At 50.0% G+C, this 14,551-nt stretch overlaps 1 long non-coding RNA gene across 2 annotated transcripts in view; it reads right to left on the bottom strand.

Moving 5' to 3' along the window:
• Positions 1 to 1,418: 1,418 nt before the first annotated feature.
• Positions 1,419 to 14,551, bottom strand: part of LOC130848916 (uncharacterized) — a 68,286-nt gene continuing 55,153 nt past the window's right edge. For both annotated transcript variants that reach the window (XR_009052629.1, XR_009052630.1), the window contains exon 3: positions 1,419 to 1,978. This is a non-coding gene — a long non-coding RNA (uncharacterized LOC130848916). The remainder of the gene's footprint in view (positions 1,979 to 14,551) is intronic.

Here is a 14,551-nt window from a genome sequence, read left to right on the forward strand (position 1 = left end):
GGAGACTACTGCAAACTAGGCAAGGGCTGATGATGGCTTGGAGCAGGTGAGGGAGACATGGGGAGAAGTGGTCAGAATATATATGTATGTGGAAGGGTTCGCTGATCGTTTGGGTGTGAGTAGGAGAGAAACAGAAGCCAAGAGTGACTCCAAGGTTTTTCGCCTGAGCCATGATGGACTGTTGTGAACTCAAAATGGAGAAGACGATGGGAGGAGGAGAGATCAGAAACTCAGTTTTGGAGCCATGAGGAGAGAGATGTTTATTAGACATCCCAGTGGAGGAGCTGAGTGGGCAGTCGGGTATATCAGTCTGGAGGTCAGAAGAGAGTCTGGAATGGAGATGTACGTTTGAGAGTCATCAGCAGGTACATATACATGCTACACAAAGCTGCAGGCCTGGGTGAGGTCTGTGAGATGGTGTGAGAGGGTCCAAGCTCTGAGCTGTGGGGCACACCAACGGTTAGAGATTGGGAGGTGAGAAGGAACCAGCAAAAGGGACAGAGAAGAATCAGCCAGGAAAGCATGGACAACTCCTCTCTAGGCTTTAGTTCATCTGTAAAAGGGGAGGCTCTCCAGGGGCCTCTCCACTGTGATACTTGTGCTTATAAAATGCAGAATGGAGCTGTGCCCAGATCGCAGCAGGAAACCCTTTGCTAGCTCTTGTCCAGAATGCACGTGGGATCCAGGCTCCTACTTGAGCTGCCCCTGGGGTGGGGGCATCTGAAGATGGCCTGAGGCAGCTGGCCACAGTGTGAGGTGGGGAGCAGGGAGGCTGGTGGCCTTGCCCCAGCAAGACTTCTGCAGGCCCTGCCCGGAAAGCGGCAAGGGCCAGGGCCAAGGGTCCTCACCTGGGCAGGAGAGGTAGCAGCTGGCTTTATTTTGATACTGCTTTCCTTCTGTGGGCAAAGAGCTTCACTTTCCTCTTGTGATAGATGCTAAAAGAGGAATAAGTGCTTGGGATACTACTGAAACACAAGAATCTGAGCACTTTTAACAAAAAAGAGGAGCATGGTTTCTAACTGACATCTCTGTCCATCTCAAGTTATCTCATGGGAACTTGAAAAACGTTTCTTTCTTGCCTGCTCAGAAGTAATGTGCAAGTCAGAGTTTTCCCCAGGATTTCCAGGATCTAACCTTGGGTAGAGCAGAACCAGCCCTGGAAGCAGCTGGGGTGTCAGGATTCTTGGCCTCAGGGAGCGGGCTCAGCAGCCCTGCCAGAGTCTGACCCTGACGTGCTCCCAGCCAGCCCACTAGTCCTCTCTCAGCGAGCCCATACTTAGCCCAGCTGGGAAGCTCTTGTTTTGCTACCACTAGTCACTTCCATTGCACACATACTGTGTTAAGCATTATATATACATTAACACATTTTAATATATTGTATATACATGTATCTACATTTAATCCACAAGAATCCTACTATAACACCTCATGATAATTGAATAGACACAATGCAGTTAGCTCCAAGTGCCCTATCTCTTCTTTTATCCTTACCGTAGTGAGACTCCAAGTTTTGTGCAGTTGAATTCTTGGGATCCTAGTTATGAGGTTCTGCTCAGGTTCTGCAGTATTATTGTTCCATTTTACAAAGAAGGAAACTGAGGCTTAGAGAGATGTATTTACTTACTGAAGTCACTCAGGAAGCTGGAGACCTGTGCCCCTCTCTGTAGGGCTCCCTGTGCCTTCGAGGCCATCTCACCTGACAGCTGGGGGAACCAAGGTCCAGAGAGGAGCAGTGCCTCGCTGCAGCTCACAGAGGGCCCTGCCAGTTGAGAGCAGGTCCTGGAGTCCTTTCGTGGGTTGCCCACCACTCATTTAATAGATGTTCGCTTATGTACGCACTATGAGCACTGCCGGAGGAGACGATGGGGGGGTTTCTCCCAGGGCAGAGCCTCAGGCTGGCGTCCCTGATGCTCACTGTGGCGGCCCTGTGACACTCACCGTGGGCCAGGAGAGACGTGTCCTGTGGCCGGGAACCGCTCTGGGGAGACAAAGATGAGCCAGTGGGAACCCTGCCCTTGGGAGTCTACCAGTTCAAGTGCCCTACACCACGGGGCAGCATCACCCCTCCTACCTCCCCTGCTGGGGGCCTCCCTCTCCCTCTCCACCCGCTGGAATCCCAGGCACCTTTCAAGACCCTTTTGGTTCACTTGACCTCCTCTGGGAAGCCTCCCTGCAGAACCCAGACCCGCTTCCTCTCCTTAGCTCTTAGTCTAAAGGCCTTTCTTTATTGCGGGTACTTGGCTGTATCTGTGTCTTCTCCCTAGGCAGGCAGAAAGCCACTCAGGGCCAGGACCATGTCTTGCCCCGCTCTGCATGCCTTTTCTGAGCACCCAGGCTGATGTACTGTAACGTAACTTACAGCACCAATTACACGACAGAACGATGTTACCAAGTGAGAATTATAAGAATTCAGAGGGGATGGAGCTTACCTGAGGCACGAGTTAGCATCTTGTTATGCTCTCTCTCTGAGAGAGAGATTATGCACATGAAAACAGGAGTGGAAGTATTTAGGAAGAGGAAAGAGCTTGAACAAAGGCATGGAGACAAAATGCCAAGTAAGTGGAAACTAAGAATCCCATATGGGAAACAGAAAATCACTCTATTTGGCTGGACCCATAAAGGAGAAAAGGAAGAACTAAGGTTGGATGAAAAGTGACCTCACCTCATGAGGTCACTGTGAGGGTTAAATGAGTTACAGCATAGAGCAGCACCTTGCATGCATTAAGGGCTATTGAAGCTTTAGCTGTCGTCTGTCATTCTGCCTTGCCATCCCCCATCTGCACCCCTCCCAACGCGGGGGGGGGGGGGGTGGTCCTCCGAATTCTTGGAACACTGGCTGGCAGAGGACTGGTGTTTTTCCTGCTCTTACCGAGTCTCTCAGGCTGAAGGTGATCCATGACTTTTAGGGGCCATGGAATTTTCCCTCCTCATGTACCCACACCCCGTTCAGGGATTCATCACCTTGTTCTTTTTTTTTTTTTTTTAAGAACTTTTATTGAGATACAGTTAACAGACAATAAACAGCATATATTTAGAGTCTACAATTTGGTATCCCAAACTCCCAATTCATCCCCCCCCAACCCTCCCCGCTTTCCCCACTTGGTGTCCATGTGTTTGTTCTCTACATCTGTGTCTCTATTTCTGCCTTGCATTTCCTCTTTCATAGTTGTTAGCGTTTGCCTTACGTATTGAGGTGCTCCTATGTTGGGTGTATATATATTTATAATGATCTCCTCTTCTTGGATGGATCCCTTGATCTTTATGTAATGTCCTTTCTTGTCTCTTGTAACATTTTTTTATTTTAAAGTCTATTTTATCTGATATGACTATTGCTACTCCAGCTTTCTTTTGATTTTCATTTGCATGGAATATCTTTTTCCACCCCCTCACTTTCTGTCTGTATGTGTGCCTCGGTCTGAAGTGGGTCTCTTGGAGACAGCATATATATGGGTCTTGTTTTTGTATCCATTCAGCCAGTCTGTGTCTTTTGGTTGGTGCATTTTGTCCACTTACATTCAAGGTAATTATCAATATGTATGTTCCTATTACCATTCTCTCACTTGTTTTTGTTTTTGTAGGTCCTTTTCTCTTATGTTTCCCACTTAGAGAAGTTCCTTTAGCATTTGTTGTAGGGCTGGTTTGGTGGTGCTGAATTCTCTTAGCTGTTGCTTGTCTGTAAAGCTTTTGATTTCTCCATCAAATCTGAATGAGATCCCTGCTGGGTAGAGTATTCTTGGTTGTAGGTTCTTCCCTTTCATCACTTGAAATATATCATGCCACTCCCTTCTGGCTTGCAGAATTTCTGCTGAGAAATCAGCTGTTAACCTTATGAGAGTTCCCTTGTATGTTATTTGTCATTTTTCCTTTGTTGCTTTTAATAACTTTTCTGTCTTTAATTTTTGTCAGTTTGACTACTATATGTCTTGGCGTGTTTCTCTTTGGGTTTATCTTGCCTGGGACTCTCTGCGCTTCCTGGACTTGGGTAGCTATCTCCTTTCCCATGTTAGGGAAGTTTTCAACTATAATCTCTTCCCATATTTTCTCGGGTCCTTTCTCTCATCTCCTTCTGGGACCCCTATAATGCGAATGTTGGTGCATTTCACATTGTCCCAGAGGTATCTTAGGCTGTCTTCAGTTCTTTTCATTCTTTTTTCTTTATTCTTTTCTGCATCAGTGATGATCACCATTCTGTCTTCCAGGTCACTTATTCGCCCTTCTGCCTCAGTTAATCTGCTATTAGTTCCTTCTAGTGTATTTTTCATTTCAGTTATTGTGTTGCATATCTCTGTTTGTTTGCTCTTTACTTCTTCTAGGTCTTTGGTAAACTTTTCGATCTTTGCATCCAGTCTTTTTTCAAAGTCCTGGATCATCTTCACCATCATTATTCTGAATTCTTTTTCTGGAAGGGTGCCTATCTCCTCTTCATTTAGTTGTTTTTCTGGGTTTTTATCCTGTCCCTTCATCTGGTACAAAGTCCTCTGCTTTTTCATTTTCTCTAACTTTCTGTGGCTGTGGTTTTCAGTTCCACAAGACGAAATACTGTTGATACTGCTTGATACTGCTGTCTGCCCTTTTGTGGAGGAAGCTCCACCATGTTCTTTATTATTATTATTATTATTAGTTAAAACTACAAAGGGAAGGTGTGATCATTTTACCAAAATTGAAACATACAGGTAAGTAAGAAGAGATGAAGATCACTTCAAATCCCACCATTCAGAGAGAACTCTGGTTAACATTTCAGCATACCTCTCTCTCTCCAGACTTTCCCAATTTGATATGTGTGTTTAAATAAGTATGTGCATGTATTTAGGCCAGGGGGTCAGCATACTCATCCCCAGGCCCTCCTTGGAGGCCCCCTTAGTTGGGTGGGGCACCAGATCCCTGTGGTGGCTCTGAGCCCGGGACCCTGGCAGGTCAGGGGCTGGACCCTTCTGTCTGATGCCACTGTGCTCCCCACCCCCACCGAGGCTGGCGCTGCCTTCTCCCCACCCAGATGCCCCATGCTGCAGCTGCTTTTTGACCCCTCCCATGGAGACAGCGTGCTGTGTGGGACGATGGCATCAGAAGGGAAACCTGCAAGCAGCCCTCCCCGCCCCACCCCCGGGAATGACTTGGGCCTTTATGTGAAACGCCACTCTCTGCCACAGGCCCAGCTCCTCCTAAGCCGCTCTAGGATGTCGCTGATGACCGAGATAGTGAGGGCATGGGGCAGGAGCTCGCAGAGTGTTTGCAGCTTTACAAGAGCTGGAGAACGTACTGGCACATGCAAGGGCGACTTTTACTCAGGCTTTCTCAACTCCTCCCAAATCTGGGGCAGTGGAGTTTGCTTTCCCTCTACCATGGCATTTCTCAGAAGTCTTAAAAATTATAATGGCTATGATTTTTTGAGTATATGTTCTGTGCTGGGCCCTTTACAGAAATTATGTTTAGGTCTCACCTCAATTTTACAAGGTAGATAAGGAAACTGAGGAAGGCCAGTGGCTCGACTCAGGCCCTGTCACCAGAAAGAGAGTAAAGAGAGATCTGAACCCAGGTAATCAGAATCTAGAGCCCATGCTCTTTATTTCTGCATAAAAATTAATGTTTATTTTATTAAAGTGACCTATTCCCATCGTTAAACACCAAGTAGGGCTAAAAGGCATGGCAAAAACTAGCAGCACAGCTCAAGCCTCTCTACTCCTCTGCCCTGCTCCCCAGAAGCAACCACTTCCAACTCAGTAGCTGCTTTTTTTTTTTGATTTTCACTCTTGATTTCAAACTATTCACCTAAATGCCTTTTCTCATACTTTTTTCTTTTTTCAAGAATAGATTATCCCACACCCCTTTCCCATTTCTTAGTTTCTTCTACGTATAACCACTTCCCCCAGTTCCTTCAACCAATCTATTGGGGCCTAGCAACAATTTGCCCACGGCTCACCCATGCTGTACCATCTGCCCGTCCTTGCCCTGTGTCCCTTGGCCCGGAAACGTCCCTTCCCCGTGCTGGTTCCCCTGCTGGGGCTGGGCTGGCTCCTTGCTCTTGGTCCTGAGACGTCCCTCTGCCCTTTCCTTTGCTGGGGCCTTTGTTCCTAGATGCCCTGGCTTCCTCTTTCATGATGAGCTCAGGTTTTGAGTCCTGCATGTCTAAAAGTGTCTTTACGTTCCCTTCACATTTTTAAAAAATATTTATTTATTTATTGGCTGCGTGGGGTCTTTGTTGCTGTGCACGGGCTTTCTCTAGTTGCGATAAGTGGGGGCTACTCTTTGTTGTGCACGGGCTTTTCATTGAGGTGGCTTCTCTTGTTGCAGAGCATGGGCTCTAGGCGCACAGGCTTCAATAGTTGTGGCACATGGGCTCAGTAGTCATGGCTCACGGGCTTAGTTGCTTCACAGCATGTGGGGTCTTCCCACACCAGGGATTGAACCTGTGTCCCCTGCATTGGCAGGCAGATTCTTAACCACTGCGCCACCAGGGAAGCCCCTACACAGAAACATTTCTTAATCTGGGTTTTATGGTTGAGCCTCAGGGGGTAAGAGCCACCTGATACTGCATAGAACACACTGGGTGTGAAAGCATCTTCCTGGGGCTAGAGTTCACAGTTTAGATTTTCAGAGAGGTCACTAACCCTCAAAATACTGAACATCTCAGCTCTAGAGGCTCTTCCATCCTTCCAACTTATATCCTTCTAATGTGGTTTGGGTTGAGAAATAAAAGTGTTTACCATGTTAGAATTACGATTAAAGTAGGAGTCAACAGTGCCTGAAAAAGCCAGACGGGCTCCCCTGCTGGAGAGGGGGTGGACTTCACAGTGAACGACACTACGGACTCCATTTCTGGCTACCACTGGTCTGCTTTTGCATCCTGGCCTTTAGCTATTTGCAAAATGTGGATGACTAGACAGGTGACCACCAGTGACGTGAGCTGGTTTTCACCATGTCCACGCTATGGGCATTTCAATGTCTGCAGACCATGAATCCTGAGCCCTGTGTGTGTGTTCCAGCCTAACCTCTGGGTTTGGATACATCAAAGAAACCCTCACGCTGCACCCGAGAGCAGACAGGGGAGGGTCGGCCTTGTCTGGTGACCTTCGGTGACATCTGTCTAAGGAGATCACCTGCTATTCCTCGACAGACGTTTTCTCATACTGGTCTTTCTAACATAGTCACATTTATGACCAAAAGAGTCAACTTTGAAGGCTGGAGCTTTGCTTATGAACATGGCACTGTATAGTTTTTAAGGGAAAAAAACACTCCCAACAGAACTGCAACATCTAAGCTAAATCTTCCTCTCAAGTTTAAATTTTTATCACCTTCCTCTTTTGTGATTCAAAGGCAGAGAGAAGAGGATTCACCCAAACTGTGAAATATTCTTAGGTTGACCCAGTGCTTGGGAGAGTCATGCGAAACCCTTGGAAAGGATTCAGGGAGGGACCTGGAGCCTGACTCAAAAGCACCCTAGGAAATTCGGGGGCAGGCAGAAATGGAATTCTGGAGCCCTTTCAGGGCTACACAAATCCACCACGAGGCATCAACTTTCCCCAGCTGGAGGCTGTCTCCTTCTGCCCCCTGCCCTCACCCTCCCTGGACAGTCAGTACTCACCCTCTGGTGGGGGCCTGGGGAGGCAGCCAGGCCCAGGGCAGCTGGGACCAGGGTGAGTTAGCCTGTCCCTGCAGAAGGCCCTTCCCCCGTGCCTCTCACCATGGGGATTCGGTGACTCACTCTGAATAAGGCATCATAAATTTCTTCCTAAGAACCTACTTGTCACTGAACCATTCCAACAATTTGGCAGGACAAGAGATCTGGTTCAAGGCAGCAGGGCCAATAGCTAATCCCCTGTTTATAAAGTGTTTCCCTCTCAGGGCTGGAGAGGGGTGAGGACCCTCAAGTCAATGTCACACATTCCATTTAGAGCTGGAATGCTCATGCCCACTTCACAGATGAGGGATGCAGTGACTCAGGGCTGCAGGGCCGGGACAGACCCTGCACCTTGCCCAAGGCGGCAGCACGATGGGGCAGCCGTGGTGGTAGACAGCTGGGTTGAATTCTGGCTCTGCCTATTCCAAGGTGGGTGACCTCAGGCAGCTTCCTTAATCTCTCTAGCCTCTCCTTTACCCATCTGTGAAATGGGATGATACTTAACTTGTGAGGCTTTTGTAAAGATTCACTGAGGCACGTTGGACACAAAGCTGTGAGCACAGCGCCATCAGGCAGCGAGAGTTCATGCGTGCGGCTGTTAGGGTTCTCTCCTGACTCCGCTCAGGCCCCAGGTGCCTCCCTCAGTGCACGACCACCTCCACTGCTGCCCTCTCCTTCGGCACTCCATCCTCTCATTCTTTCTTGAGAATAAAGAAAGGTGGCCACGCCTATGTTGTATTACTTAACACACTCAAGTAGCATTTGAGGGAGGTATTCTTATCCCTGGTTGACAGGGGTGGAAACTGAGGCTGGGCGAGTTTGGGTGACTTTCCTGAGGCCACCAGGGGCATGACAGAGCCAGAAACACACACAGCACAGCAGCTCCCAGGGGAGGCCCATGATCCAGGACCAGCTGCCAGCAGGGAAGTTGCCGATGTGGCCGAGTATTTCTGTCACTGCGTTCTTCTCAGGAAGCTCACTCTTGGGACTCTGGACAGTTGCCAAGGAGATGTGAGCAAGAAGGCAGAGAGGAGGCTTCCTTTGGAGGGACAGGGAGGCAACCGAGCTGCCATCTGCTGAGCCCTTGCCGTGTGCCCTCTATGCTAACACCGGGCATCCGTAAGCCACACGTACTCCTGTGAGCCAGGCCTGGTGCTGTCCCTACTTACAGAGGAAAATGAGGCACAGAGGGGCCAGGTCACTCGCCCCAGCCTGCACCTGGGTGTCCAGTTGCGTTGTCCATCTCTCCACCCGATGCCTCCCATCAGTGTGGCATGAAGTTCGGCCAGAGTAGTCAATTTTGGAAAACACTTCCAGGCTAAATGACCTCAACCCACCACTTAGGGCAGAACTGGTGGACCCTGTGTTCCTTCAGGAGCCCCCAGGCCTCTCACCGAGCATCCTTGAGTGTGTGTGTGTGTGTGCGTGTGTGTGTGTGTGTGTGAGTGGCATCTCCTGCTGCTTGCATGCAGCCTGGGGGAGCAGGGGCAGAGGTGGCATCAGCCCAGACAGTGGCCCCCTCAGGGTCACCCACCTCAGAGCTACCTGAGTCTCTGCAGTGGAGATGGACTTCATTAAAGAGCGAGGCAGGTGCTGGAGCCCACAGGGCCCCCTGCCTCTTCCTGCACTAAATTGTCCCAACCACACCCCCTGAGGATGGAACCAAGCTCCCCGAGAGCAGGAGCTCTGCCTCATTCTCTTCTGTATCTCCATCACCCAGAACAGTGCCTGGCCCTCAAGAGACATTTGTTGACTGACGGACAGACTGGCCGATGACGGTCTGATTGACGAAAACCAGCCAGCCCGAGTGATAAACAGAAGCCAACACGGCAGGAATCTGCTGGGCCACTGAAGGGTGAGGGGGTCCACACGGCTTCCCAGACAGCTGCCACGTGGAGAGCCGAGGCAGGCAGCACAGGCAGGCTGGACAGAAGGACCATGAGGAGGACTCTAGAGAGCACAGGTTCACACTGGTGGAGGCCACTGCTGATGAGAGAGGCCGACAGGCTGGCCAGGATGCCACGGTCTGGGAGTCTGAGGCTGCCCGGCCACGCACTGGGCCTGTGTCACGTGATGTCAGGGCTGCTAAAGGGCTTCTGCCCCCGGCACTGCCCCCTCTGTCTCTGACACCAAGTCCACTGTGGGCAGAAAGGGCTCTGGGGTAATGGAAATCCTCCAGACTGGGAGTTGCAAGGTCTGGGTTGGGAATGACCCCCTCTTCTGCTCACTGTGTTCTCCCTCCTGGCCGGTACCTAGGGACTGTCCCTCCATCTGTCCCTCACAGCTTCACAGGACTGCTATGGATTCAAGAGCCTTGAATTTGTGAAGTCCCTGGACCCCTACCCTGAGCCCGTCCCAGCTGAAGGCACTAACTCTGCCAAGATGCCACATCTCTCAGATGTCTCCTCTAGTGTAGACTTTCCACACCCTAGCTCAGAGCACCAAGTCTTTCCAGGCCTGGGACCCTCCCCCACCCCCCAACATCCTGAACCTCTGCCCTCCAGCCCCAGAAGCCTGGCCTCCCTGTGGAGCAGTCCTGACACAGAAAAGGAAATCATTAGCATAATCACCAGTTCAATTCTCTCTACTCACTTCTCTGTGAAAACAATTCGTTGGTGCCCAGAGGCAGGGCTGCTCCCACAGCCACCAGGCCCAGGGGTGCTGAGGCTCTGGGAATTCTGGAATTCCGAACTAATTAAGTGGAAGTGATGCTCTCGGGGAAACAGGCTCATGTTCCTGCTGCTCTGAACACATCACATTAAACACAAAAGCGGCCTTTGGAAAATGCAGAGAAGGCACAGAGGGATGTGAACGGCAAAGATGATTAGAGGACTGGGAAATGAGACGGATGTGAGATGAAAGGTTAAGGCAATTGAAGTGTTTAGCTGGAAGGAAAGAGGAATGAGGGGTAGGCCACTTCATCATTCCTTCTTCAGCTGTAGAAAGATGATTCCCCCCGGGTTCTCTCCCTTCTCCAAGCCTGTGTTCTCTTGTCCTCGCGCTCTGTGTCTCCTCCACCTCTGTACTCTCCTTACTTGTCAATTCATTTTGCCATTTATGGAGCATATACTCTGTGCCAGACACTTTGCCAGGTTCTGGAGATGAAAACAGAATCTCTGCCTTGAAGGCCAAGTGGGAGAAATGGGCTCATAACCCCAAACTACCAACACTATAGGACTGGAGGACTGAGGGCTACAGGTCCTGTCTCAGGCCTCAGAGGAGGGAAGGACAGAGGGTCAGGTGCGACGGAAGTTCATGAGCAAAGTAGGTCCTCAGTCCTATCTGGCCATCAGGGGAAGCTTCCTGCAAGAGGTGATACCCAAATGTAATCTTAAAGAATGACTCAGTGAGCCAGGTGAAGACGGGTGGGGGAGAGCATTCCCGGCAGTGGGAGCAGCCGAAGCAAAGGCCCAGGACATAAAATGTGGAGTGTACATAGGCAGCTGCAAACTGTTGGGCTTTACTGAAATAAAACACAGGGACTGATGTGGTGTGGGGTATAGCCAAGTCCCTGACCAGTGATGGGGAACCTGGGCTTTATCTGGATGCAGCACTTCCCAGAGTTTTCAGAATAACACAGTCACATGCAGTGTTAACAGATGTCCCCCCCTGCCCCCAGCAAATAAAAGGTGCTTTTCGGTCAAATAAGCTGAGTGACACTGAGCTAAACTAGTGGTTCTCAAGTGAAGGGTGATTTGCAAAAGGGAACACTGGCAATGTCTGGAGATATTTTTGTTGTCCTAATTTGGAGGTAGAGTGCTACTGGCATCTGGCAGTTTGAGGCCTGGGATGCTGCCCGCAGTGCTACCATGCACAGGACAGCCCTCCACAGAAAACTCTGCCCTGCCCCGCACAGGCCCTGCCAGATCCCGCAGCATTCGGTACTACCGCGGTCTGCTTGTTAGTGGGTCTTCCCACTAGTCCCTGCACTGGACTATGCAGGTCCAAACGGCTGGGTTCAGAGGGTATTTGGAGGAGGGAGGAGGACAAGATATAGCAGAAGAGGACATCCTGGCAGGATTGGGTAGAGGGGGTTGCACTGGGTGGAGTCTCGCTGCTCGGGGAAACCCCTGTCAGCAGGATTGGCAGGTCATTCTAGGAGGGCTTCCCATCCTAGCAGCCCCCATCGGCTGTAGCTGGGAGGTGTGGGACTCAGACCCAGCCCTGACGAGCTGGACAGATCAGAGTCAGGGACCTACTCTGTGCTGCGCACTGTGTGGATGCTAGGAAGAGCATCCCGTACGGCCAGGTTCTTCTCGCCTGTTTTAATTTTCTCCATAGCATCCTTTAACATAGCTACTTTTAAGTTTATTTGCCTGTCTCTTCTCAATCCCCTTCCCACCTCAGAATGTTGGGTCCATAAAGCAGGGATTTTCATCTGTATTGTTCACTGCTTTATTCCCAGGGTCTAGAACAGTGCCAGGCACACAATATGTGCTCCATTGAAATGTTTTGTAGTAACAAATGCTGAACCCCTCCCCCCACCCCAACACTTGCTGTACAGATCCGAGAGCCTGGGTGCTAGGCCAAATTCTGCCACACGTGATCCTTTCTCCTCTGCACCAGCAAACAAGAGAACTCCAGGAGCCTCTCTCCTAAACCCTGCAGGGTTTGCTCCTTGTCTAGATAATTCCGAAGCTGCTTTAGGGGAAGGCACGGAAATTGCACACGCGTACCCCAAGCCTTCCCTGAAAACGCTGGGGTGACGGACTAACCACTAGCTGAGGGAGCAGGGAGCAGCCCAGGATGACGTGGAAGGCCAAGCAGGCTGGCAGCCAAATGAATGGCAGCCAGCTGACAGGACGGCGGCAGGAACAAAGCCCTCGCTGCCTCCCGGAACTGTTGCCAAGCATTGTGACACGCGGGGCTAATCACATCCGAGTGCGGTGCTGCAGAGGAGGGCCCGCACGCTGGCAGGGCTTCAGTCACTGCCTGCTCGCCTGAGAAAGCCCATTCATCACCGTGCAAGGCCAACAGGGCGCTCCCAATTACACACAGGGAGAGAGGACCAAAGCAGGGAGGGCAAGTGCCTACTGGTCCCCTTGGAAACAAATGCAAGAAAATAAAAACCCGTGGGTAGAAGCAGGTGCCCAGGTCTAGTCAGGGTTGCCGAGGAATTCTGTGTTAATGGCGGGGCGGCGGGGAGGGTCTGTTCACCCTCAAGACTGCGGCCCGTAGGGCTTTTGTTAAACTCGTGCTCAAGGCCTGGGCTGTGGGCTGCAAGGCTGTTAGAAACCTGGGTTCAACTCCCAGCTGACCCTCCAAGCCGGGGGTTCCAGGCTGCAGAGGAAACTGTCCTTTTGAGTTTTGTGGCCGCAGGCAAGTGATTCATAAAAAGTGCATGTGGGTGAAGGGAGGGTGTTTGCCTGCTCTGCTAACCTGACAGGTTTACTGGAAGAATAAAAGAGTGCAAGGGCCTTGGGAACCACAGAGTATGGAGTGCAGGTAGGCACGAGGGGATGCAACTGTGCTCCTCCAGGGAGGGGGCTATGTACAGGGAACAAAGGCAGCTGGGGGTGGCCCTCAGCTACCTGCGGAAACCGGCTGGCTTTCATGGCACACCCCTCATTTCCACACCTTGAGGTAGTTCTCAGAATTGCATTTAAAGCCCCTTAATGGACAACCTCTGGGAGGCCCAGAGAGACACAATTCATTTGGGTTATTGTGAATGATTCCTCCAGGCAGATAAATTTATAACCAGCTCATAGTCACGTGGCACTTCCCATTTGGTAAAACTCATACAAAGTTAATCCTTAAATAACACCAAAAGATAACATTACTATGCTCACTTTACAAGGCATCATTTTAGAGACTCAGAGAGGTTAGATGAGTCTCCCTAAAATCACACAGCCACTTTGTGTTGGAGACAGGCTTCGAGTCCAGGCCTCTGATTACTGGTTAGATTAGTGTCAGCTGTGTAGACGTGACTCTCTCTCCTTCCAGAGTCCCTTCTTCCCCTTCTCTTTCAGGGTCTTAGGTTTGGGGCCCCACTTTTGTTGTTTGCATTTCTTAGCCACATCCCTGACAAATCTAAGCGGAACTCTCTGAAGAGGACAGCCTGGAATAGAGAATTCTCCCTGAGAAGAGCTACTGTTCAAGAGCTGAGCCTGGGCAGCTTCCTTAGTGGGTCCCCTTCCACTGGAGTCTGAGCATGGTAGGGCAGCTCACGCAGTGTGCAGCATGCCTGCCCTGGGGACCTGCAGTCCCGGGTAAGGCAGACACGACTACCCCAACATCTATGGTGGCCTGAGAACGGGGTTACAGTAGCTCTCCTAGATGCAAGATGAAGGACACACTCTCTCCTTAAAATTAGTACAGATCTCTTATTGCCATGTGGAGAGCTTGTGTCTGGATTGTGAATGCTGAGAATGAAACAGAGGGAAGAGAACTTTCGTTTATAATAAAGATAAAAGTGCTCTCTGATTTTTAATGACACTTCACATATAACCAATCAAGTTCACCTCTATTACCACCATTAAGCCTTACAATAGCCCTGTGAGAGCAGTTATAACCCTGGGAGGTATTATTATTTCCATTTTAAAGATGGAGGAAACTGAGGTTAAAAATTGTGTGGGTGACTTGTCAAAGGTCACAAGGCTGATACATGGTGGAGATGGAACAAAGACCTGGTTCTTCTATCTACAAGTTCAGGGCTTCACAGATGACACTTTTTACTTTCCGTGGGTGAGAAGTTAATTAACAGTAAATTTGAAGGTTGATTAGAACTAGGGACTTCTAATGGGAATCTCCTTGAATTCCTGGTAGCATCACTACTTACCTCTTCTACAAGAATCACAAACTCAGGCTAATGGCATCTAATCAGCCCTCAGCACAAGCCTGTAGTCTGCTATCATAGCAGATGATGAATGAAGATGGAAGGTATGTCTTAAGAGACTCACCAGTGCTTCCTTGAGGTTGGTACACGGGCACTGCCTT

The sequence above is a fragment of the Hippopotamus amphibius genome, chromosome 3, assembly GCF_030028045.1.
Source record: "Hippopotamus amphibius kiboko isolate mHipAmp2 chromosome 3, mHipAmp2.hap2, whole genome shotgun sequence".
Lineage (NCBI taxonomy): Eukaryota > Metazoa > Chordata > Mammalia > Artiodactyla > Hippopotamidae > Hippopotamus > Hippopotamus amphibius.